Below are 27800 nucleotides of genomic sequence, written 5' to 3' on the forward strand. Positions count from 1 at the left end.
CTATATGCAAGGCAGACATTAAGAAATACACGATGAAAAAGAAATAAAAATAGTCCATGCCTTTAAGGGTCTTACAATTTAATGAAATTAAGGGGTTGAGGGTAAGACATAACAATCAATCAAGCAGTTCAATCAGCATTAAGTGCCTGCTATATGCCAAGCACTACACTAGGTGCTGGCTGTATGCATGTATGTATGTACTGAATGCAACATTAAGAACTTCGATAAATGTAGTTCATGGGGAAGGTCTCTGGCTTTGGTTTTAACATTAGAGTGAGTAGTTTCAGCAATTTATTGTAAAACCTGGAAAATGATGGAATGGTTTTGTTTTTACAGCAACCATTACTTCTGCTCTATATGCCCATCGACTGAAGAAAGTGACATGTTTCAAACTGGGATGTGACTTGTAAAGTCTTCTCCACAACTTCATGTCTCACAGTTTTCCCATCCATGAAGGCATGAAGAATGGGCATGCACACACACACACACAACACACACACACACACACACACACACACACACACACACAATCCTGCTTTATTTAAAGTCCATGCATCTGGGGAGAGATTAAACAATGTGCATAGCCATGTACATTGAGTTCATTTCCCTGTTTTGCTCTTTAGATTTCTTTTAAACTCCCACACTGAATCCAGACATTCTGATGTGCCATCAGAATAGACTGACATCACTAATGACTTGTCAGTTTTTGAATATCAAAGATGTCATTTGGCTGGTCCAAAATAGGCTGAGTATTTATCATTAATAGTCTCTGGGCAGACACAAAATGTTTGACTCTATTATTTTTTTAGTTGTCAGGATATTGTCCCAAAGTGGGCATCTGTTTACAGTGTCCAGAGTCAACAGTGTCACTGGCAATTATTAAGGCCATTATTTTTCCACACAATTTTTTTCATACAATTTTTTATTTCAAACCACCAAAAGAAATCATAATTACATCAGTTTGGATGTACTTACTAAGGTAGAATTGCAAAGAGATTGCCACAAGTCTTTTACAGTTGTAAGATTATATTTTTGGAATTTGTCAATGAGATTTTAAAATAAACCTTTCTCAATACTATCAAGTTTTTTTTTTATTGTGACCTCTGAGTGGTCTCCCACTGGAGGCAAAGATAGACCAATGTCTATTGGTCATTCTATTATACTTAAGTTATGGCGCCATTCTCCTTGTTTAGACAGAAAACCTTATTTGCTCTTATTAAGCCATACATCAATAGGTTTCTCGTCATTAAAACTTGTCCATGAAGAATAGCTCAACACATGGGATTCTGACCACCAGTAGTTTTTAAAACATTCATTAGCCCTGTGTCTGAGCCTGAATTCCTTATCAGTAAATGTTGTATCAGGGGGACCTTTGTTTGCTATATTCATCAGAAGAGAAGAAATGAAAATAAAGGTATAATAACCCATCCATTGATAGGGTATATAGTCTAACCACTTTTCATACCCACCATCTTGAATATTTGTTCAATCTAAGCTGATAAGGATCTAATCAAAACTAGAATTGAATTCATTTTCTGGTGCATCACAGACTACCATATCTGCAAATTGATGGCTTTAGCTTAGTGGATTGAGAACAAAGTCTCAATATGGGAGGATATGGGAGGTTCTAGGTTCAAATCTGACCTCTGATACTTCCTAGCTGTAAGACCCTGGACAAGTCCCTTAACCCCCATTGCCTAGCCCTTACTGCTCTTCTGCCTTACAACCAATACAGAGTATGTAAATATCACAAGTAAAGGTTGTAATGTTTAGATGAAATATCATGAACAAAGTGAACTCTTTTTCTTGCTGTATTCCTGAATTTGGTGAGAGACTTCACTATGAAAGGACCAAGCCTTAACCAAAAGCTGACTGTAGTACTTTTTCATTCTTCGGAACTGAAAACAAGGATTCATAGTCATCAGAGACTGTTAGAACTGGAAATGTCCTTAATGGTCTATTTATAGATCATCTTGTCTAAACCCTTCATTTTAAAGATAGACTGAGGTCCAAAGAGGGGGAAGCTCTATGTGGATGGATAGATAGACAGATAGAGAGAGACAGAGTGATTGAACAATTGATTGATGAGCAGTTATCAAAAGAATAACTCATGGACCCTTTGGGGTCCCAAGACCCTTCAGGAGATCTCTCAGGTTAAAATGATTTCAGCAATAATACCCAGGCATTTTTTTTCTATTAAAATACTCCTCACTTTTCCAACTACGTATCTGGTTTTTTTTTTATATATTCTTTAAGCAAAACTACATCTCACAATAGACAATGAAAAAGCAGATATGTGAATCAAGCTGTCTACTATTAAACCACATATTAAAGAATTTTGAAAAATATGTAAAACTGCCTCTCTTCTTAGTATTTTTGGGAAATATAGTAATTTTCCAAAAATGTTATTTATTTTATCATGAATTATTACTATTTTTAAATGAATTAACATAGTTAAATAATGAGTTTTAATTTTAAATATAAAAATTTAGTTATTGATATAAATACAATAAATGTATATTATATCATTCTAGCATTATCATATAACACTATAAATTATAATATAATTACATAGATTATAAGTATAGTTAACATTTCTAATATGGTATTTATTAATTGCCATAACCCGATTTAACAAAAGGTCTTTGGAGTCCTCAATAACTTTTAAGAGCATAAAGGAGTCATGAGAAAAAGAAAAGTTTGAGTGCCACTAAAATAGATGCTATATCTTACTCCCCATAGAACTCTCTGTTTGGGGCACTACATAGGATAAGTGGAAAGGCCAGCACTAATTTGGGCCAGGGCTACCTTTATTGCCTCAATCAGTGAGGATGCCAAAAAACCTCAGTGTGAAGATTTTGAGATAAATATCAACTCTTCATTTCTTTCCCACCTAAAATGCTAGAAATTCCAAGGTGAATTGAAAAGCAGGGAATCAGAGCCAACATTTTGGAAACAGACCCCTACAACATAAAGGCTCAAAGACTTTTCTGTATGTTGGCTTTTCCCAAGGAAGCATCATATTTTGTGTCAATATGAGAAAGATCCACAGTAGACGTGACTTCTCAAAAGAATCAGGAAAACAAATATCAAAGGGCTAAAGGCAGCCACACCTCACTAAAATTGGGACCAGCCACTGTGGGTGTATATTTTTGATGTCTTGCTAAATTAAAGTAAATCAAACACACTCAAGCATGTCAGTTGTTTTTATTTTCAAGGTGAAAGGAAGCACTGAAGTACAAATCCTGACACTCACCTTGGCCAAGGCTGAGCTACTCCCTTCCCAGAACCTAAAACAAGAGCTCCTAGTCATTGTAGACTTAGAGATGGAAAGATATTCTTAGCATTGGTATGTGTTGTTGTTGTTGTTATTCAGTTGTGCCTTAGTCTTTGTGATCCTATTTGGGGTTTTCTTGGCAGAGATGGAGTTTGACACTTCTTTCTCCAGCTCATTTTACAGATGAGGAAACTAAGAGAAATAGGGTGTAGTGACTTGTCCAGGATTATACAGCTAGTAAGTGTCTGAGACCGGATTTATGAGTCCTCCTGATTCCAAGCCTGGCATTCTACTCACTATGCCACCTAGCTGCCCAACAATCCTGTTAAATCGTGTGTGATTCTGATTATGGCTTCTTCTTACTTGAATTTTTTTCTTTCTGGCTGCTTGCAGAATACTTTATTTGACCTTTGATTTGAATTTTGGCTATCCTATTCCTGTTTGGTTTTGGGGTTTTTTTTTCATTTTAGTGTTGTTGGCTTTTTTTTTTGGTCAGGAGAGGAGCAGTAGATTTTAAAATATTTCCACTTTACCCTGGGATTCTACAATATATGAGCAGTTTCCTTTTTATGATTCCTTGAAAATGATGTCTAAGCACCGACGAAAAGCAACTGTTTGACTACAGGGGTGGAGGGGATATGACTGAGGAGAGACTCTAAATGAACACTCTAATGCAAATACCAACAACATGGAAATGGGTTTGAATCAAGAACACATGTGATACCCAGTGGAATTGCGTGTTGGCTGTGGGAGAGGTGGTGGGAGTGGGGGAGGGAAGAAAAGAAAATGATCTTTGTTTCCAATGAATAATGTTTGGAAATGACCAAATAAAAATTAAAAGAAAAAAAAAGAAAATGATGTCTAAGGTCATTTTTTATTTTGTTTTGGTGTTCAGAGAGTTCAATGATTATTAAATATTTTTCTCCTCATTCTATTTTCCAGGTCTGTTGTCTTTGCTATCAGATGCCTTGCATTTCCTCCCATTTTTTCAACCTTTGGGCTTTGTTTTAATATTTCTTGTTGTCTCACAGACTCATTGGTATCAATGTGGTCCATCTGAATTTTCAGGGAATTTGTTGCCTGGACAAGGTTTTGTACCTCTTGTGCCAAACTGTTAATTACCTTTCCAATTCTTCCTTCCATGGCTTTCATTTATTTTTCATTCTCTCCCCTTAAGTGCTCTCATTCTATTTATAAAAATGTTTTAAATGGAAAAAAGACCCTTGCTCCATCTCTTTCAGGAATTCTGACTGAGTCTGTACCCAAGCTTTGTTTTTCTCTGACATATTTATAATTGTTTTGGAGTCATTCTCTTCTTCTTCTTTTCTTTTTTTTTTTTGAGCATTTCTTCCACTAGAGTAGTTCATTATGATGTGGTTCCTTTTTTTGGCCCATTCTTTTATCCTGTTTCCTGACTTTAGACTTGGTGTTATGACTGGGTTCTGGGGCACTTTTGAAGGGAAGGCATGGACTGGTCCTATTGCTGTTTTTGGAGGTATTAAATGTTCTATTATTCCAGAATCTTAGTGGCAGTTCAAGGACCTGCAAACTTCCAGTGTTCCCAAAGTTGTTTGTTCCTGGGCAATTTTGTTGCCCACCCCCACCCCCACCCCAGTTTGGAATCTGCAAGTTCACTAGAATTTGGCTCTAAGGAATAATAGACTATTACTGGATTGCACCTAGTTAACTGGAAAGCTCTATTGGCTCTATAGCAAAATTGTAGGCTCTCCTTGGTCTGGAATTCTTAAAAATTAAGACTTATTCTTAATTAAGACTTATCTCTTAACTTCTCTCTTAGAATCAATGCTAAGAATTGGTTCCAAGGCAGAAGACGAGTAAGGGCTAGGCAATTGAGGTTAAGTGACTTGCTCAGGACCTCCTATCTCTAGGTCAGGCTCTCTATCTCCTGAACCACCTAGCTGTCCCTGGTCTGGGATTCTTGCTGTGATTATTTATCTTGGCCTACTTGTTAGAGGTGAGATCCTGCTTTATCCCTAAAGTCTGAGACACTCTACTCCTGCTAGTTTCTGAACTTGTTCCTTTCTCTATTCAATGAAGATAGCCTCCTAACAGGGAATACCACTGACTTACACAGATCTACTTTTTACTTTGCCCTGGATCTTGGACCTGAGACTGGGGAATAGGCAACAAAGCTGCCAGTTGGCACCTGTCCCCATTGCAATGCCCTAGTATAGATCTGATAGTGCCTACTACTTTTTGAGATCTCCTTTTGTCCTGGTACACATCCTCTTTCTGGGCATTAGAGTGCTCCTTGAGCAGCATGCTACTTGGTGTCCACAGACCTCCCTGTCTACCTCCTTATGTCAAGTTCGTTTGGACAAAGGATGCACTATTATTTTTTTTATCAGAATCTTCTAGATTCCTTAGAAAGAACCTATGGAAAGGAACTCACTGAATTGCTTCCTCTCATGCCACCATCTTGGCTCTGCCCTCTGCTTCTCTATTTCTCATTTTTAGAGGAAGAGGGGAGGAGAAAACAAACATTTATATTGTGCTTGCTACATTCCAAGAGTTATTTTAAAGGTTTTTGCCAATGTTATCTCACTTGATCCTTATAACAGCCCTGTGAGGCACATACTATTGTCACCTCCATTCTATACATAAGGAAACTGAAGCAAGCAGGTTAATTGACTTACCCAGGGTCAAACACTTAGTAAATTTCAAAGGCTGGGTTTCAACTTGCGGTTTTCTGACTCTTAAGTCTAGCATTGTATCCTATTGTGCCACCAGCTGCTTCTATACACTATTTTAGGTGGGGGATAGACAGATTTTATACACACACATATACATATATACATATATATAAATGGCTATAGACAGACACATGGAGAGATAGATATATACATGCATAGGTACATAGATAGGTAGGATAGACAGATATGTAGGCAGGTAGATAGATAGATGGATAGATAGATATGGATAGATAGATAGATATAGACAGATAGATGGATAGAAAGATATATAGATGGATGGATGGATGATAGATGGATGGATGGATGGATAGATGAATGAATGGATGGATAGATAAATAGATAGATAGATGGATGGATGGATGGATGGATAGATAGATAGATAGATAGATAGATAGATAGATGATAGATAGATGGATGGATGGATGGATAGATAGATAGATAGATGATAGATAGATAGATAGATGGATGGATAGATAGATAGATAGATAGATGGATGGATGGATAGATAGATAGATAGATAGATGATAGATAGATAGATAGATGGATGGATGGATGGATAGATAGATAAATAGATGATAGATAGATAGATAGATAGATAGATGGATGGATGGATAGATAGATAGAGAGATAGGTAGATAGATGGATGGATGAATGATGGGTGGATAGAGAGAGATGGATAGATGGATAGAAAGGTAGATAGATAGATGGATGATGGGTGGATAGATAGATAGATAGAGAGATAGGTAGATAGATGGATGGATGAATGATGGGTGGATAGAGAGAGATGGATAGATGGATAGAAAGGTAGATAGATAGATGGATGATGGGTGGATAGATAGATAGATAGATAGAGAGATAGGTAGATAGATGGATGGATGAATGATGGGTGGATAGAGAGAGATGGATAGATGGATAGAAAGGTAGATAGATAGATGGATGATGGGTGGATAGATAGATAGATAGAGAGATAGGTAGATAGATGGATAGATGAATGATGGGTGGATAGAGAGAGATGGATAGATGGATAGAAAGGTAGATAGCCAAATGGATGATGGGTGGATAGATAGATAGATAGATAGATAGATAGATAGATAGATAGATAGATAGATAGATGATAGATAGATAGATAGATAGATAGATCCTTTCTATCATATCAGCCTGCCTTGACATGATAACTTGAACATAAGGAATGGTATAAAAATCATCACTAAGGGCATGAATAACTAGAAAAGGTATTCATCTAAGTTTAGAACAAGGGTAAAAAGGGTAAATAACAGATATAACAGAGGTTTATTCTGATATCCATGGCATGTTAAAAGATCCCGAGGAAGATCTCCAGGGGAACTGGATAGATATTCTGTAGAGAAAGACAAGGCCAAGAATCATTTAGGTTGATCCAATATTATTTCTTGTAATTTGTCCAAGTTAAAGGGTCCAACCTATGAGCTCATGGAAACATTGAGGTTTACGTACATATATGCACATATACATGTATGTATATGTGTGTGTGTTTAAATTCCTTTTTATCTGTCCTCTAATCCAAGTCTGGAGAAACATAAAGTTATTTCAGAACATACTTTCTAGCTACTTTCCTGTCTCCTGTGTTTATCTTTTCAGGCCAGTCTGTTTCATCTATTATGACTTTGGGAAAATCATCGCATTCCTCTGAACATCAGATAATGCCTGCACAACCTGGCTGGGGGTCTTTGAGAAGGAGGTGCTTATAACTCTAAAAGCTAGGGAAGTATGACTACGTGAGTCCTCCTGGAGCTCAGAGCAGCTTTCGGTGATTATGAACATTTTAACTGAGGTCTGGTTTGGATGTAAATACTACAAGAAGGAATACTGTAGCATATACTATAGAACCATTGCCTGTCTTTTCTTTCTTCTTTTATGGAGATGGGGTTTTTGTTTCCTTGGTATTCACTGTTCTCAGAGTCCAGGTTATCTACCTAGACTAATTCATTTATTCCTTTTCAATTCACTTCCTCCCCCTCCTTCCTCCCTTCCTCAGTTTTTCTTTGCTGTAGGGCTCCATTTCCCATTAATGGGGATTGCAATCTCTTGACTGAATGTGACACTACTCTGAAGACCTTGGAGTGGTTTCCATGGTTACTTCTCATGGAATCCTCCTTTTGGAAAACTAACATTTTTTTCTTTCTCTTCAACTTCTGCCTGAGAAATTTAAATATGCATGTCTGCAGTTCAAGGGAGTGTTAACACCCTCCCCAGAAGCCCCTCAAATTCCTGAGGAAATAAATCAAGGACTTCCATTGTATTTTTCTTTTTCTCTTTTCTCTGTCCTCTTGTTAGATTTCTCTGACCTAAAATACTTTGAGATCCCTAGGGTCTCCCAGGAAAGGTTTCCAAGACACTAAAAGCAAAACAGACCTGCTTCTCATTGGATTTATCACACTGACCCCAGAGAGGCTTAACTCTGCCTGTTCAACTTGTCAATGGTCTTTCTAGCAGAATGGTGAGCATTTTGTGTATCATCTTTCCCTAAGTATCTTGAGTTCAGAGACTGCCTTTCTTTGTCTTATTTGTACTTAGGAAAGTGTCCAGCATGTAGGAGGTACTTAATAAATTCTAACTGAACTGAATTTTGAGATAGTCACTGAGCAGAGACCATTGTGCTGTGATATTTTCATGAGAGAGCTAGCTTCTTTAAAGGAATTTCAAAACGTTTATTGTCTACTGAATTAAAGTTAGATACTAGACCTGTGATTTCACTAGTGTTGAGGATCTTCTCTGTAGACAGCTAGGTGGCATAGTAGATGAGGTCAGGAAGTCTGGAAGGACTAGGAGTCCTAGGACCTGAGTTCAAATATGGTCTCAGACACAACTAGCTGTATGACTCTGAGCAAGTCACTTAACCTCTTTCTATCTCCGCTTCTTATACTGTAAAATGGGGATAATATAACACCTCCCTCAGAGGGAGGTTCAGTTAGGATAATTCTTGCAAAGTGCCTGGTACAAAGTAAGAACTTAATAAATGCTCATGACCTTTCCTCTTCCTTCCCCTGATTTAGGTTGGCACCTTCTCTGAAACTTCTAGCCCTAGAGAGTTGTCTATAGTTCTGGCCCATGGAGTGATTTGCTTAGGAGCATATAGCTAGTCAATGTTTGAAATAAAACTTGAATCCAGGTTTTGATGGCATTGGGACTCTGACTCTTGAATCAAGTTTAATTTTGGAAAAGCTCCTTTCCTATTGTCCCCATCATATTTCTTTGAACTATAAAATGGGCAATTTACAGGAGTTTGGTGTTAGCTGCTGGGGCAGGTGCCTAGGGATAATAACAGAAATAGATGTTAATATATCTCTCTATTTAGATAGGCTAAAAATCAGCTTAGTCTTAATGGAGTAGACACTACAGAAATAGCCACAGGAAGTTCCCTTTTCTTTCAGTTCTCTAGCCTTTACTTCTCTCTGGCATCTTTCCCTCCCTTTACCAGTTATTGTGCAGGCTTTTATTGGCCTAGACTTCAATGACCCAGAATATTAGACAAATGAAAAAAGCTAGGGTTTAGGTTTGGAGGAGATTGAGAAAAACAATTATTTTATAAAGGCATGGAATGTTTGAACTGGAAGGGGTCTTGGAATAGATCAATATTTTCATTTTACAGATGAAAAAACTAAGGTCTAATGGGATAAAGAGAATTGTTCAAAGTCACAATAAGTGCACAGGAGATCCAGGACTGGAATTCAGACCCAACTGGCATCACACTAAGTAGCCTTGCATCTTTAGTTTTGATATTTGCGCACTTTTAAAATTGCATGTAATTCAGAGGGGAAGCATCCCTCCCCATCCTCTGGTCAGAGGTTTTACAGACAAATATTTAAAAACAGGTTCCTCAGAAAAATTAACAAACTATGCACAGCATATTTTCAAAAAAATTATTTTTTAATATCAGTTTTTTAAAAATTGAGTTCAAAATTCTCTCTCTTCCTCTTACCCATCTGACAACCTTTGAGGAGGCAAGCAATATGATATCAATAAAAATATGAAATTATGCAAAACACATTTCCATATTAGCTGTGTTGCAAAAGAGAAATAATATAAAGCAAAAAGAAAAAAAAGGAAATTAAAAACTATGCTTTCATTTACACTAAGAGTTCATCAGTTCTCTCCCTGGAGGTAGATAATATTTTTCATCTTGGATTTTTTGGAATTGCCTTGGGTCCTTGTCTTCATCAGAGCAGATAAGTCTTTCACCATCAATCTTCATTACAATGTTGCTATAACTGTGTATAATGTATTTTGGGTTCTGCTCACTTCACTTTGTATCAGTTCATTTAAGTCTTCCCAAGTCTTTCTGAAAGTATCCTCCTCCTCATCTCTTATAGCACAATAGGAGTCCACCACAATTATATAACACAGCTTGTTCAACCATTTACCAAGTGATGAGTATCCCCTTAATTTTCAGTTCTTTACCTCCACAAAAAGCTGCTAGAAATATTTTTGTACATATAGATTCTCTAAACCTTTCTTTTATCTCTCTGGAATAGACCTAGAAGTGGCATTGCTGAGTCAAAGGATATGCACCATTGTATAATCCTTTAGGCATAGTTCCAAATTGTTCTCCAGAATGGTTGGAGCCTTTCACAACTCAACCAACACTGCATTAATGTCCCTATTTTTCCCCATCCCGTTCAGCATTTATCATTTTCTTTTTCTGTTGTGTTAGCTTAATCTGATAGGTATGGAATGGGTCCTCAGAGCACAGCATACTTTTAAGTTTAATCTATAGTATTAAATTTTTCTCCATCACTCTCTTAGGTCTAGACGATCAGCAAAACAATAAATTGAGCCCTGAATTGTAGCTTTTGCTGATTTCCAAAGTATAAATGCTCACATTGAATATTTAACAATTGTCTCATGAGCCCTACTGAACTGGAACTAATAAATCAATTGCCTGGGCCTCTGAAAGGCAGAGATTGTTTTCATAATATTTAAGACTTGATTTCTGTTTCTTTATCTAATATAGCTTATGATGAGTGTTGCATTGGAAAGGTCACTGGGCTGGGTCAGAAGACTTGTCATTAGGGTGCTGGTGAATGTTTAACAAATGTTTAACAACCAGATGTTCTCTCCCCCCAAAATGTGCTCATGACATGTTAAAGTTAAATCTACATAATTTGCATTTTTCATGGCTTTTTTAAATCCTAGATAATCAACAAAACAATAAATCAAGCCTTGATTTGTAGCATGCATTGATTTCTGAGATGTAAGTTGTCCTACTGAAAATGTTTTGACTCTTAAAAGCTAGTTTCCACTGGGTAGTCTGGATTTTTGCTAGCTGTGAGTTTGGTGAAATCCTCTCCTTTGGCCTCAGTTGCCTCAGCTGTGAAATGAAGGGGTTATACTAAGTCCTAAGGTCTCCGAGTTCTTTGTTACTTCATGATTTTGCCTTTTTATGTTTTCCCTAAAGACTAATAAAGTAACATTTTGCAATATCTTCTTTCAGGAGTACTCAGATGCTTTGCATATAATTCCTTTTTAGGACCGTATTGTAATGTTGTTGTTCTATAGTGTCTGACTCTTTGTGACCCCATTTGGGATTTTCTTGGCAGAGACACTCGAGCACTTTGCCATGTCTTTCTCAGCTCATTTTATAGATAAGGCAACTGAGGTAAACAGGGTTAAGTGACTTGCCCAGAATCACACAGCTAAGAAGCATCTGAGGACAGATTTGAAGATGAGTCTCCTTGACCCCAGACCCAGAATTTTATCCACTGAACCACCTGGTCAGCCTAAGAATTTGAGCTGATATTTTACAATTCCACAATTGACTCCCTTGTACCATATTTCATTAATTCTCATAGTCATCTCTGAACTATGAAAAAGCATAGTATTCTAGAGTTGAAAAGGACACAAAAGGTCAATTTTATGGTCTGTACAGAGGATTTGAGGTATATACAGTGACTTGCCCAAGAGCAAACACTTATTAAATGTTGGAGTCAGGGTTAGAATGCAGGAACTCTGATTTCCATCCTAGTGCCTCCAATGCCGTAAGGGCAGGAGGAAAAGAACACGGTCCATGTCTTCTCCTTAAGAACAAATGTATTTATCTATTCTTTGCAGTATTTGTTGGTTGTAGAAGTTAAAGGCACAGTAATTCTCAACAAGACTTGGTATAGATTAACTCCGTGGAATTGCAGCAGATTTCAACTACCCTTATAGTGATTTAAAAATTATTTCCCATAGACATCTTTGAAATGGTGAGCCCCAACAGCAGATTTAAATTGCAATTCAATTTGCAAAATTGCAGCTTACACTCAGCTTTCCAACAACATACTGAGTGCATAAAGAAGGGCATATCTATAAGTATTTGAATTTAGTCTTGCAGTTCCCCCCTTTTCCTAATAGCTGACTCAACTAACTGCCTCTATATGTATATTTTAGTTGTTAGTTGAGTCTGATTCTTTATGGTCCTTTTTGGCGGCTTTCTTGGCAAAGATCCTGGAGTCATTTGTCATTTCCTTCTTTGTGTATGTGTAGGTGTGCATGCATGTGTGTGTGTAAATATCTGAAAAGTATAGATTTCCTCTTATGATCTAGATGTAATGCTCTGACAATAGAGAAAAGTTAAGCGAACACTTTGTGTACCATTAAAGCCGACACTGAACAGAAAGTCTACGAATTGGAACGTGTCCCTCAAATGTAATTTTTAAAACCAAGTCCTTGAGGCTGAGAGATATTGTTTCTTGGCGTTATTTATTATTTAAATTGGTGAGCTGACCTTTTGTGGGGAAAGGGATAAAGAAAAGCCTTTTGTTAAGGAAGATCATGAGAAAAGACTTCTTCGGGATGTCCCAACAAGGGATAAGTTACTTGGCAGATGGTAAAAGAGGACGGTGGCTTGGACAAGGCGGGGTGGCAGTTAAATGAAGAGAAGGAAACAGTGGTAAACACTTTGGAAAGTAGCCGGTTTATGAAAAGAAGATATACTGAACGGAAAGCAGAGATAGAAGCCCCAGAGAAAGCAAATTGTAGCTTACAAAGCACATTGAGAAGAAGGCAAGGAGCCTGGGGAGGGGTGGAGACATACAGACAGAAAGAACAAGAACCACTCAATTGAAAAGGTCTTTAGAGGTCACCTATTCTAAATAAAGAGCAAGGTAGGCATCGCGTCTACAATCTCCTTGATAGAGGTTTGGCCTCCTTCGAAGGCTTCTAATGACATGGAGCCCACCAACACGCAAGACAGGACCTTTTATCAGGAGACAGTTCTAATCTGCCATCAGCTTCTTATTTATATTGAAATAATGTTTCCATTTAATTTCCACCCCCTGGTCCTATCTAGGGTAAAAATAAGAAGTCCAATCCTCATTCTACTCAGTTATCATATTCCTTCCCTCTTATTTTTTTTGTCTCCTGGGCTAAATATTCCTGGATTTTTAATTCATTCTCACTAGATATCATTTCCATGTTTTGTGATCCTGGTCAGCCTCTTCTGAGGTCCATGTGCTCGATAGTCTTCTTAAAATATAGCACCTGCCACTGTAGTGTATACTATTGATGGGGCTATAGGCTGGGGGCAACATTTCTGGGAGCATTGTGTCAAGATGCAACCTGGCTTAAAATCAATCGCACCTCAGAGCCCAAGATTTCACTTCATCCTCACGTTGTCACTTAAAAAGCGCTTTCTGTACAAAAATGTTCACAGATACTCAATTTTTGTAGTAAAAATGCAGAAACAACTTATGCATGCAACAATTAGAGAATGAGTGAATAAATTATGGTATATTAATGAAACATTATGGCACAACAAAATAAACATGAAGCAGAGAAGGAAATTTGGAAAAACCTTTACTTCAAAATGATGTGAAGCAAAACTAGCAGAACCAGAACTAGGTACATTTTATTATTGTAGAAGAAGAAAGAAAGGGGAAAAGGTAGTAGGAAAAGAAGAAAAGAGATGTAGAATACAGGAAGATAAGAAAAGTAGAAAGAAAGAAAAAATAAGAAAAGACAGGTAGAAAGAAAGGAAAAATCAAAGAAAAAGAAATGTAGGAAGGAAGAAGGGAAGGAAGGAAAGAAAGAAGAAAGAAAGAGGGAGGAAGGAAGGAAGGAAAGAAAAAGGAAAGAGAAAGAAAGAGAAAAGTGACATATACCTGAAAGAAGATCTAGCACAGAAGCATTTTTTCTTATTTGCCTGTTAAAATTAATAATTTATATAGAACAGCTAAGTGGCAGTGCCAGGCCTCAATTTGTGTTCACCTAAGTTACAATTTGAACTTAGGCACGTATTAGCTATATGGCATTGGGCAAGTCACTTAAGCCTGTTTGCCTCAGTTTCCTCATCTGTAAAAAGGAAAGGGCAAATTACTCCAGTATATTTTCTGAAAAAAACAAAACAAAACAAAACAAATGGGTTCACGAAGAGTCAGACATAATTGAACAACAATGGTTTACTTTCTTATTTTATGTATTAATTTAATATTTGTTTTGGACAGTTATCAAGTTTAGAAAAAATATTTTTTTAATTCAGTAGTTAGAACTGTACCTAATATTCTATGTGTATCCTGCCTGGTGTATAGTGGCATAATAGGCATTACTACATTGATTTAGCTATTTTTTTAAACCCTTATCGCCTATCAATACTAAGTATTGGTTTCAAGGCAGAAGAATAGAAAGGGCTAGTCATTTGAGGTTCAGGGTCACACAGCTGGGAAGTGTCTGAGGTCATATTTGAACCCAGGACCTCCTGTCTCAGTCCACTGAGCCACCTATCTGGATACTCTATTAATGCCCTATAAGATTGCATTAGTTACTTTGGATCCTGATCTCATTATTCACTCATTTTTAATCCACCTCACTCCTTGCACCAGGGTCTTTTTTCACATGAATAGCAATTCATTAAGTCAGGTCCTTCCTATATTTGTGCAGCTGATTTCTTTTTCAATATAAATGAAAGACTTTACATCTAGCCCTAGTAAAATGATCTTTATGAATCCCGATCCTGTCATGAAATTAGCCAACACTGATGTTTGTGATTAAGGAACTGGTTTCAGTAAAATGAGAGAAGAGAGAGATTTAAGTAGCAAAGATGAGTATCTAGAAAGTCACTAGAACACGTTTATCGCTGAACTAGACAGTCATTCTGGGACAAAGTGAGAAGCTGTTGCTCCAGGTGGGCACTTAGACATCGACTATTTATCTTTAGACCTCAGAGGGGTGCATGGCTGCTCTAAAACAGACTCTAAACCTGCCTCTGGTATCTTTGGCTAGTTTGAGATTTCCAGATAAACATTCCAGAACTATATAAAAAAAATCAATCTGGAATTTTTTGCATGCTAGAATGTGGCCTGTATGCCAGTCACACTGGGTAGAGGGTACCAGGGACAGGTTGCCCCAGGCAGACGTGGTTAAGCTAGTTACTGGGCAAGCCCATTCCCCAGATTGATTACCCCAGTACTCACGACATAGCCAGCCCTCCACTCCTAGGATGAGGGAATAATGATATAATAGATATAATATAATAATAGAGGACTTATGAAAAATGGGTTATAGCAAATCTCTGCCCTTCCCTTTCCTTTTCTCTCTACATTCTGTACTCTGCCCATTCTCAAACCCCATTAAAATATAAGCTTCTTGAAGGCAGGGATTGTTTTTGGTTTGCTTTTTATGTTCAGGATCCAGCACAATGCTTGGCACGTAGTAGACACTTCAATGCTTGTTTTATAGGATGGGTTTCTTTAAAAATATTTTCTTTTGATGCTGTCCACTTCCAGAGAAAGAACTGTTGGAATCACATGCAGATCAAAGCACACCCTTAATGGTTTCATTTGGGGATACTCTCGTACATGAGTACTCCTTTACAACAATGACCAATTGGGAAGTATGTTTACATGATCATCCATGTATATTCCAGATCAACTTGCTTACCATAACCAAGAGCGGGGGGGGGGGGGGGGAGAGGGAGAGACTATTTGGATCTTAGCATTTCAGAAAACGGATGTTGAAAATTGTTATTACATGTAATTGCGAAAATAAAATCTCTTTGAATAATTTATTTTCTTTTCGGGTATTAAGTTAAACATAGTTAACAAGATAGAACAAAAAGAGAATTGCATATGAAACCATGGTGATGGCATGCTTCTTGCTTCTCTGGCAGTAGAGCTTCCTATCCCCCTTGTTGTTTCAATAATTTTTCCAGCAAATACTATCAATTGGAAGAAAACTAGTCAGCTAGGCAGCCTTTATTAAGCACCTGCTATGTGGCAGGCACTGAAAATGCAACTCTAAAGAGTATGGTGATGCTTCTGACAGGAACAGGAAAGCTGGGAAGAGGGGACAGTTTTTTGGAGAAAGAAAATGAGATTTATTTTGGATATAGTGAGTTGTAGGTGCCTATGAACATCCACTGAATGAAGACGATGCAAACTAGCCTCTAGAGAGTTTGGAAGGAAGTGAGAATAGAAGTAGAATGAATGATTTGTGACTAATGATTGTAAATAACTATCAAGTTTAGCCAGGAGTGAGAGGAAAGATGAAAGAGGATAGCTATGTAGAAGAGTGGGATCAACTGATGTTTTTATTTTATTTTATTTAAAAAAAATTTTCCCCATGGTTACATGATTCTTGTCTCCCTCCCCTCTTCCCTTCCTCCTCCTGGAGTTGACAAGCAATTCTCCTGGGTTATACATGTATTATCACTGGGTACCTATTTCCATATTATTCATTTTTAATAGAGCAATTTTAAAAACCAAAATTCAAAGTCATATACTCATGTAAATAAGTGAGAAATCATATTTTTTCTTCTGGATTTCTACTCCCACAGTTCTTTCTCTAGATGTGGATGGCATTTTTTCTGATAAGTCCCTCAGAATTGTCCTGGATCATTGCATTGCTTTTAATAGCAAAGCCAATTACATTTGGTCATCCCACAATGTTTCAGTTACTTTGTATAATGTTCTCCTGGTTCTGCTTATTTCACTCCACATCAGTTAATGTCAGTCACTTCAGTTCTTATAGAAATCCATTGATTCATCATTCCTTATAGAACAATAGTATTCCATAAGTGATAGTTTTTTTAAGGATAGGGAAACATGGGCATGTTTATTGGCAGCAAGGTACACATTAGTAGAGAGGTAGAGATAGAGAGGTTGGGGATAATACTTCAGATAAGAAATTGGGGGGAGATAGGATCAAGGTTACATGTAAAGGGATTGGCTTTGGCAAGGAGAAGGGTTACCTCTTCATCAGAAACCAGAATAAAGGAGGAGATTGTCTGAATGATGTAAGATGAGAAGAGGAGAAATGATAACTCTTGGTCAATGGGTCAAACTTTTTCAGTGAAGTATGAGCCAAGGTCCTCCACTGAAAGGGTGAGGAAAGCAGGGTGCTGTGGAAGGTTCATGGAAACATAGCTACAATGATTTGTGCAACTGGTTTGATCTAATTTTTTAGGGACATATTTTATTGTGTAGTATACGAATATTGTTAGAATGAATGCCTTTCCCTCCCTCTAAGAAAAAGTTTGAAATGATAGTAACAAAATTGTTCTAGTGGTGTCCATTTTGTTTTCTTTTGTGCATGTTTCCTGATTTATTGCTGTTCTTTACTTCCTTTTTTTGTATCTATCACAATTCACTAACTTGTCCCCTCTCCCAAATAAAAACCTTTCCTTGTAACAAATCATTGACCCATTGACCATGTCTGAATATGATTATCCAAATTCTCCAAGGTGGGGATCGCTCGCTTCATCATCAGCCTTCTGAAGTCATGTTCAGCCTTTTGATGACCAATGTTTATTGACTTTCAAAACTTTCAAAGTTTTCTATTAGCAAAAGCTGCTTGCATAATACTTCCTTTTCCCATTGCCCTTGAAGACCTATTTTATAAGTCTCTTTGGTCTTTGTGGAAATAGTCTTAAATCAATCTGTTTTGTAGCAAAATAAAATCAATGACCAGTATTTCCGATTACTTTTTTTCTGGCTTCTTTAGCCTCTCTTCCTGAAGTTCCACTCCCACCACCAGGTGGCATAATATCAACATTTATCTCCCCTGGATTTTTCCCTCTTAGCATATGCCCTATGATCCCCGAAAGACATGCCTGTGATTAAAACAACCCAAATAAATAAAGCGGTGCCCCCCTAAATATCAGCCACAGCCAGATTGGTGTCTGATTAAATCCTTTGAAAGGTGAAGACTATTGGCTTGAATCCTGAAGCCACACTGGGCAATCTGTATGAAGGGAACCAGTGGAGCAGATTTGCAAAAAAGCTTTGGGGTGCAATTTTCTCCTGCCTGAGGTGATCTTAAGCCATGGGAAAATGTTAGGGGGTGGAAGCTTGGATGGATGCCAGGTTGAAACCAAACACCTGATGGAACAAAGCCATTCTCGATAAGGGGCAGTGACCTACAAATGGTGACTCTTTAGGGACTCTGAGGCAGTGTGATTGGGTACTAAAAAAACTCAACCTGCTGAGGATTCCAGATGCTTTCATGTTTTTGTTTGTTTGTTTTCAGTAGGAGATACTGTCAAGACAATGGAAAAGTACAATCTGTCTTTGTCTATCTGTTGGTATCATTAGAACTACTTTGTCCAACTCTTTATGACCTCATTTGAGATTTTCTTGGCAAAGATGTACTGGAATGGTTTGCAAATTCCTTCTCTTGCTCATTTTACAGATGAGGAAACTGAGGCAACCAAGTTTAAGTGACTTGCCCAGGGCCACTCAGTTAGTAAACTTTTACAGCCAGCTTTGAATTCTTGAAGATGAATTTTCCTGACTGCAGATCCAGCACTCTATCCACTGTGCCACCTAAATGTCCTTATTAGGACTATTTAACCTTAATAATAACTAATATTTGCATAGCACTTACTAGGTGGAAGGCATTGGGCTAAGTGCTTTATGATTATTGTTTTGTTTGGTCTTCCCTAGAAGGTAGGTATTATTATTATATCCATTTTACATATGAGTAAACTGAGACAAATGAAGGTAAATGACTTGCCCAGGGACACATTGATTTTTAAAAATTTTTTATTTAATTGATTAATTAAGAAAAAATGTCCATGGTTACATGATTCCTGTTCTTTCCCTCTCCTTCTCTGACACATAGCCAATGCTCAATTTCACTGAGTTTTACATGTGTCATTGATCAAGACCTGTTTGCATATTGTTGATATTTACCCTAGGACGATCATTTAGAGTCTATGTCCCCAACCATATCCCCTCAACCCATGTGATCAAGCAGTTGTTTTTCTTCTGTGTTTCTACTCCCACAGTTCTTCCTCTGGATGTGGATAGTGTTCTTTTTCATAAGTCCCTCCAAATAGTTCTGGATCATTGCATTGCTGCTAGTAGAGAAGTCCATTACATTCTATTATACCACAGTGTATTGGTATCTGTGTACAATGTTCTCCTGGTTCAGCTCCCTTCGCTCTGCATTACTTCCTGGAGGTTGTTCCAGTCCCCCATTGAATTCCTCCAGTTTATTATTCCTTTTAGCACAATAGTATTCCATCACCAACATATACCACAATTTGTTCAGCCATTCACCAATTGAAAGGCTTCCCCTCATTTTCCAATTTTTGGCCACCACAAAGAGCGCAGCTATGAATATTTTTGTACAAGTCTTTTTCCTTATTATCTCTTTGGGGCACAAACCCAGCAGTGCTATGGCTGGATCAAAGGGCAGACAGACTTTTAGTGCCCTTTGGGCATAGTTCCAAATTGCCCTCCAGAATGGTTGGTTCAATTCACAACCCCACCAGCAATGCATTAATGTCCCAGGGTTACATTGTTACTAAAAGTCTTAGGCAAGATTAGAACTCAGTTCTTCCTTAATGCAAAGCCTAGACCCTATCTACTGGACTACCTCACTGTCCCAATTGACTCCTATCATTTATAATTTCAACATCCAATGATATATTTTTTAAAATCACAATAATCACAGCTATATTATTATTAGTTTACAATCACCAGACCTCTGATCTGATGACATCTTCATTCTTGGACCCTTATATTACATGGATGCTAAAGTCAAACAATGTTTATAGAGCAATACTGGGGCTCACTGGCAAATGTTTAACAACTGGGCTGTCTAGAAGAAAAGGTGTTAAGTGTACACACTTTTAAGTTGAATCTGCATTATTAGCATTTTCTTAGTCTAGAAAATGAATGAAACAAACCAAGGCTTAATTGCTGGGGATTGCCCATTTCCTGAACATTTAACTCTCTCAGAACTCTCAGAACTGATTCCCGCATTCCCCTGCCCTCGGATTTTGTTTCAACAAGATTTTATTCATGTAAGAGTCTGTGTCCAATGTGCATAATTGGTTCATTTGAATCAGAAGCAGGCTTCCAGGGAGAGCACATTTAGCCACGTGTCCGGAAGAACCAGAGAAAATGCATGGTGATAGGGCATGAAACTCTGGGATTACTGCCCTGTTTATGTGCAACAGGACTTTTCCAGGGAAATCGGGCTTCAGGTCTGTACACAATTCCCCCTCCCCCTCCCAGGGGAATTTACTAAAAGGAGGTGGGATTATTATTAATTACACATCTCACTCTGGGGCTGGAAATTGAGATGCCAAAGGAATCTTCTCTGCATGCAGTGAGAGTCATCAGACAGCAAAGGGAGCCAGCCAATGTGGACTCCAAATTCATTTTCAAAATCTCCAGCTTTGCATGACAAAGCCTGCCATTCCAGTATGGCTCCCCCCATTCACACCCCCCTTTTCACCTGTCACTTAAGAGAGAGGAATACTGCGGAGTGAGAATCTGCTGAGAATTCAGAAGAAATAGAGGCAACCGCTTCCTCTAAGAGATGAAGAGTTGACAACATCAATGTATGATTTATACTTTGTGATATGTTGAAAGTATTAAACAGTAGCTCCCTGAGGCCCTTCATAAACTCCAAATTTAATTCAGTTCCATGGCCCAACTTGTAGCAACTTGCCTGAACTCATTAAGGTTTGCAGTTCACCACGCACCATTTCAGGGATATGACAGCTAAACAGGAAAGCACTCAGGTGACAAGAGGCAGGAAGAACTGGGGAGAATTCTTAGATCTAACTTCATTTTCAGGTAGATGCCTAACTAGATTCCTTTAGTACAGGTGTCTGGAAATACATTTTATTTTGCTTTATTTGTAATTATTCCTCCTCCTCTTCTCCATCCCCCCATCGCAAGTTTAAAATTGAAGAGAGGTGGTATGTTGTAATTTGTCCCCAGTGCCTAGCCCTTATTGCTTGTCTGCCTTATATACTTAATATTTTTATTTGTTACATATTATAATAATATAAATTTATATTGATAAATAAAATACTAAGTATACTAATATTAAATGTTACAAGTATATGAAAAAGTGTACTAAATGAATACTAAATATGACTAACTATACTAAATAATTACTAAGTGTTACTTAGTAAGATTTGATTTTAAGACAGAAGGAAAGAGTTAATAAAAACAAACAGTTTGATATTATCTCCATTTTTCAGCTAAGGAAACTGAGGAAGAGAGTGACTTCTCTAGTTTCTTATGGCTACAGCAAAAGCAGTTGGCACCACTAGCTTTCCTTTTACAGGTGATTTATTCAATCATAAAATCAAGAAGTCCTTTCATTTTCTATAAATCTCATTTTCTCTTTTCTCCCTGATCCCCAGGGGGTAATTATGTAGTCCAAACAATTTTTCCCTTGCTTTTCTCACTTATCATCTAATTTTACTAAAAGTTTGGCTCACCTTTTCCTTTCACATCATAATCATCTACCAACATTTCCTCCCCTATCCCCCAAACAGTCATCCCTTGTAACCCAAACAATACTAACAAATAAACTCCGTGTAATTGACATTGAATGCACTTTTTAAACTCATGTTACCCAACTCTCCAAGGAAAGGAAGAAGATAAATGTTATTAGTTTTACTTCAGGGCCAAGATTCACCACTATAGTGACACGATGTTTTCCATTTTAATTTTCTTTTTATTGTTGCTTTACTCATTATACAAATTATTTTCATGATTCTTACTTCACCCTCTATCAGTCCATACAAATCTGCCAATGATTTTTTGTATTTCTTATAGTCTTCACTTCCTATGACACAATATCATATAATATTAACATATTTCAAATTTCTAGTCTTTCCTCAATTGGTATACACTAATTTCATTCTAGGTGTTTGGAATTTTTTCAGTTTCAGAAAAAGGGCTAATATTTTGCATTATTTGGGATCTTTTTGGTTGTCTTTGACATTATCTGGGTATGCATCCAGCTTGGGCATCTCTGAGTCAAAGGAGATGAACAGCTCAGTGACTTTTTTCACATAATTTCAAGTTATCAAGAATGGTTGGAAAAATGAGCAGCTACGTTGATAATGCATTACTGTGACTGTATTCCCATAACACTCCCAACAATGACTATGTCCATTTTTTGTTATCTTTATCAAATTCATGGGTGTGATATAAAAACCCAGGTCTGTCTTAATTTGTGTTTCTCTTATTAATATTAATCTGGAGCAGTCTTTCATATAGTTATTGCTAGTTTGCAATAGTTTTGATTGTCTTCCCTCAAATCCTTTGTCCATCTATGAGGGAATTAATGGTTTTGTCTCATATATTTATGCTCATTCTTTATGCATATTGGCTATCAGACATTTATCAGTGACATTTGGTGCAAACATTGTTGTTGTTTTTTTTTAAGCTGGTTGAAACTTTCCATTTTTGTCCTACCTGGCTTTGTTTGTATAAGAACTTTTAAATTTTATGTAACCACAATGTCTTTTCTCTTATATCACACCTACCTCTTATTTGGTTGAGAACTCTACAAGAAATAGTCACGAAAAGGTCCTCTTTCCATTCTTTATTTTTAAAAATGATGCGACCTTTTATATCTAGTTCATTAATCCATTTGGAACTTATTATGGTTCAGGGTATAAAAGGCTAATCTAAACCTATTTTCTACTAAACTGCTTTGAACTTTTCCCAACAGTTTTGGTTGAATGGGAAGTCCTTTCCCCAGTGATTTATGTTCTTGGATTTATGCAACACTGGGTTGCTGCCTTTGATCATTTCTGATTCTTGCTACTTGCCCATGACCTTAACAGCTGTTTTATTTATTAACCATTTCAATAGCAGAGTTCATTCAGCCCAAATAACAGTCCCTAGCATTTTCCAATATTTTCAAGTTTAATTCTCCCAATATGCTCTTATAATTCTAAACAGGTGAAGACTTAACAATGTTATCCCTTTTAAACCAGTTTTGTGAATCAGCTACATATGCTCATTTTGGCTTGATGGTTAAACCATTTAATATGAGCCCTGACTATTTGTTCCCTCATAAACTTCCATCCACTGAAGTCCAGCTCCCATGCCTTGTTATATTCTAGGAGTGATATTGGAGTCTCAAAGGATATACCACCAGAGAATAAACCCTAAGCAGTTCTACTGAGTAGAAAGACTTTGATCTAAGTTTGACAGCAGATGTGATAACGTGACTGCTATCTAAGGACCAGCCTACCTGGGTAGAGAGAGAATTATCCCTAGAAGGCTGGCTACTAGGCATTGAAGTCTGGTGCAACAACAACGCACAACCTTTCCATCTTGCCAGTGATATTGGGTAGACTTCATGTGTCTAAAATAGGGATTCTTAACCTTTTTTCATGTCATGCACCTCTTTGGCGGTCTGGTGAGTAATGTTTTTAAATGCATAAAAATACATAATATTGCAAAGGGAAAAATTATGTTGAAATGTAGTTATCAAATTTGTTCAAAGTTGAATAATCCCAAGTAAGAAAACTCTTGATCTAAATGTATTTTACTACTTTCTCCAATTAATCCTCATGGTATTTTCATTTCCATTTTATCTTCTTCAGGAGCCTAGGGAAGATCACACTTAGATGAAATTTTCTTTTGCTGAGAAACAAATCCTTCAGAGATTACTGTCACCTGGGAGCAAAACCAAATTCAGATAAGTTTCATTTACATCTTCCTCTTTTTTTTTATGGGGACAGAGAATCAGGCCACAGTGTTTCTCAAATGCTGTAAGATTAGCTAATAATAAGCAGAGAGCTCAGTGACTCTGCTAGCTCCTTAAGAACCTCTCCCCTTTTCCTCATAGGGGTTACTTGACAACAAAAGCTAATTAAGACCAATTCAGTTCAATTTCCCAATCTTCCCTTAATGTCCCTTCCAGACAGATTAATTTATCTCATTGCCTCTTTTGGCTTTGTAAAAATGCACCAATCATGGTTACAAGAAAAATTTTAGGGCACATGGGAAAAGGCCAGCAAAATGTCATATACCAACAAAGTTGGCTTAGTGGTATAGGATGATCTCTCTGTTTCTCTCTGTCTCTGTCTCTGTCTCTGTCTCTGTCTCTCTCTCTCTCTCTCTCTCTCTCTCTCTCTCTCTCTCTCACTCACACACACACACACACACACACACACACACACACACACACACACACACCACATACCTAGCTGTTTTCTCATCTAGGCAAGATAATTTGACAACCTGAAAAAATTCTGCTTCTTTAGACCTGACATAGTATGAATATAGGAAGCCACACAAGGCTGGGAAGAAAATTCTAAAAACTTTTGGCACAAACATGTTGGACTCATGAGTCTTCAGTATGATTAGCATCAAAAAAAGCTCAGTCTCAGGTTATATTAAAAGAATTATAGTTTCCAGGAATAAGGGGGCAACAGTCTTTTGTACTTTGCTCTCCTTAGACTTCATCTGGAGTACTGTGTTAAGTTCTAGATACCAGAGAAGACATTGAAAAGCTAGAGTCCAGAATAGGATAACAGGCTGGTGAAAGGCCTTGAGTCTGTTTCATATGACACTTAGTTGAAAGATCCAGGGGATATTTAGCCTGCAGAATGGAAGACTCAGCAGGGCCATGATAGTTGTGTACAAGCACTAGAAGGACTGTCATGTGGGAAAGGGATTATTAGACTTATGCTATTTGATTCAAATGGCAAAATCGGAAACAAGGGGGAGTGATTGAAAAAAGATAGCTTTAGATTTGATATCAGGACAAATCTTTAACAATTAGAGCTGTCTCAAAATGGAATGCTTTAAGAGGTGGTAGTGTTCTAGATGGAGGTCTTTAAGCAGGCAATGGATAACCACTCAATGCTCTTGTAAATGGAAATAAGACATGTTGCTTTGCTAAAATTCAACTCTTCATATTCCATGTTGGAGGTGGGGGACGTTGTACTCAAGGGTGGGAATAAGGGTGAGGGTGGGGAAATACCTTCTCTGGGGAGGATCAGGCTTGAAATATTGGAAGTAATGTATTGAGATGCAGTGGGTACTGGAGAGTTAGAGGGGAGGAGCTGTCACTGGTCCTGAGCAAGGTAACAAAGGTTCTCTTTTCCCAGATCAATAAGGCTCCTCCTAAACCCATAGGGGCCTCTCATTAAACTAAGCAACATGAGAAATGTAGGAGTTAGCGCTCCAATCTATGTCCTTTACCCCGTGCAAATAGAAATTGGCTACACCTGAACTACATTTACCCAGCATTCTTTTAAGTTACGTCCTCATTTTATGTGTGGAGGCTTGGGAGATACATTTGGCGGAGACCCATGCTGTTTTGGAGCTTGTGCTTTGGTAAAGCGGGGCTGGTGTGGGACTTTAGGCTTGTGCTCTGCTCACTTGGCTGAATTAACCCCCCCCTCTCACCTTTTGTTGTTATTATATCCTACATAGTTAAACTACTTGGATTTTATTTTATTCATTTTTTACTCTCACAGCACTCTCTGTGTAACCTTGGGTGTGTCACTGACGGCAGAATGCCAATGGTTCATCTTCTCAAAGTACTAGGGAGGGATACAGAGAAACAGGAGAAGACTTTTATGAAATAATGCCAAGGTGAGTAAATAGAACTAGGAAAACAATGTACATCATTACTCAGCAATGTAAATGAAAGAATAACAAAACCAAATCTATTGAAAGGGTTTATAAAATAATAATGAACAAAACTGGCTCCAGAGAAGAGATATGAAATGATGCCTTCTTTCCAGAAGTGGGGAACTCCAGTTGTGGGACACAGAATATGATGTCAGCATTTTCTTGGTATATTGGTTAGCTTTGTAGTTTCCTCCCTCCTTTTTATTTTTGAGATGATCCTCTGGGAGCGTGTGTGTGTGTGTGTGTGTGTGTGTGTGTGTGTGTGTGTGTGTGTGTGTGTGTGTGTGTGTGTTTAAAAATATATTGGGAAAGGGGACAATGACACAGATCAATGGATAGGGAGCTAGGCCTGGAGATGAGAGGTCTTTAGTTCAAATCTGAAATCAGACATTTCCTAGCTGTGTGACCCTGGAAAAGTCACTTAACCCCCATTGTCTACCCCTTACCACTCTTCTGCCTTAGAACCAAGGCATAGTATTGATTCTAAGACAGAAGGTAAGGACTTAAAATACATATATACATACATAAATACATACATACATATATTTATAAATGTGGGTGACAGAAAAACAAAAGATAGCAATACTTTTAAAATGTTTTAAACAAAACAGATAGGGAATAACTAAGGAAGTTTGATTAGCCAATGTGGAGAATTTAACATGATGTATTAGAAAGAATACTGGATTTGGAGCAAGAGTGATCTCCTCCCTCACACTATCTCATATTACCTTGTATATATATGTATATAATCATCCCCCCACCCCCATCCTCTAATAGAATATAATAAGCTCATTGAGAAAGAGATGATCATTTTTGACTTTGTATCCTTAGTGCTCCAGGGAGTATCTGGACCAAAGGAGGTGATTAATAAATGAATGAATCAAAATCTCAGTTTGAATTCCAGCTTTGCTCTGTGTGTTGTTGGCCAAATTACCATAGACTAGAAACTGTAATCAGCTGGAACTGACACGAGAGTCAATTGTTAAATGTTCAGGGGAAGGGTTTATATTACAGAAATCAGCAAATACCACAAATCAGGGATTGATTTGTTATTATATTGATTGTCTAGAATTAAGAAGATGATGAAGGAAATGTTAAAAATTCAGATTAAATTTTAGTGTCTAAAGCATTATTTTCTCCCTAAGAGTAGGTTATTAAGTACACCACTGACTATAAGTAACAGCTGTATTGTTGATTGGCATCTGTGGAGAGAGTTTTTATACTGGAAGTTTCCTTCATAGAGCCAAAATGAGCCAAAAACAAAGTAACAAAAAATGTGGTAGGTGCTTTATAGGATGCACCAAAAACATGGACCCTCTCTTGGGGATTTGGGAAGAGGCTTGAAAGGGAGTTTTAGAAACTCTGCATTTGCTGGCATCTCATGGCAAAAAAAAATAGCTCTTTTGGCAATGGTGGTGGAAGGGGAGGGAGCAAGCAGAGTGAGACTTCAGTCATTGCACAATTTTGCATTCTCAGGAATTCAACTAAATTTCTAAGAATTCAGAAAATTTTATTAAAACTCCAACTTTCCTTCTTAAAGTGGTCATAAAAAAACTATCACCACCCTCCTATTCTTTGCCAAAAAAAAAAGTAGCCAATCAAATACTTTTTCTTTCACCACTTAACCTCTACCTCCTCTTATTGCATAATTATAGGTCATGTGGCTTTTTGATTAATCTTTTCCAGGGCACAACAAAATCTTTTCATTTCCAAAATGTTGCTCCTTCCCTGGCTCACTATAAATACTGCCTGACTTTGAAAAGTATTTGGGTGTTGGAAGGCTCCCAAAGACTTGGGGCAAAGATGCTCTCCGATAACATTCATCAAATATCCCCATCAGATCAGTTCTGGTTCCTTACTAAATGAGGCCAAGTGGTCTCATTCCCTCTCTGTGTTGGTTACTTGTATTTGCTTTTCCTCTGCTGGACCAGATTCACTATT

Source organism: Monodelphis domestica, chromosome 8 (genome assembly GCF_027887165.1).
Source record: "Monodelphis domestica isolate mMonDom1 chromosome 8, mMonDom1.pri, whole genome shotgun sequence".
Classification (NCBI taxonomy): Eukaryota; Metazoa; Chordata; class Mammalia; order Didelphimorphia; family Didelphidae; genus Monodelphis; species Monodelphis domestica.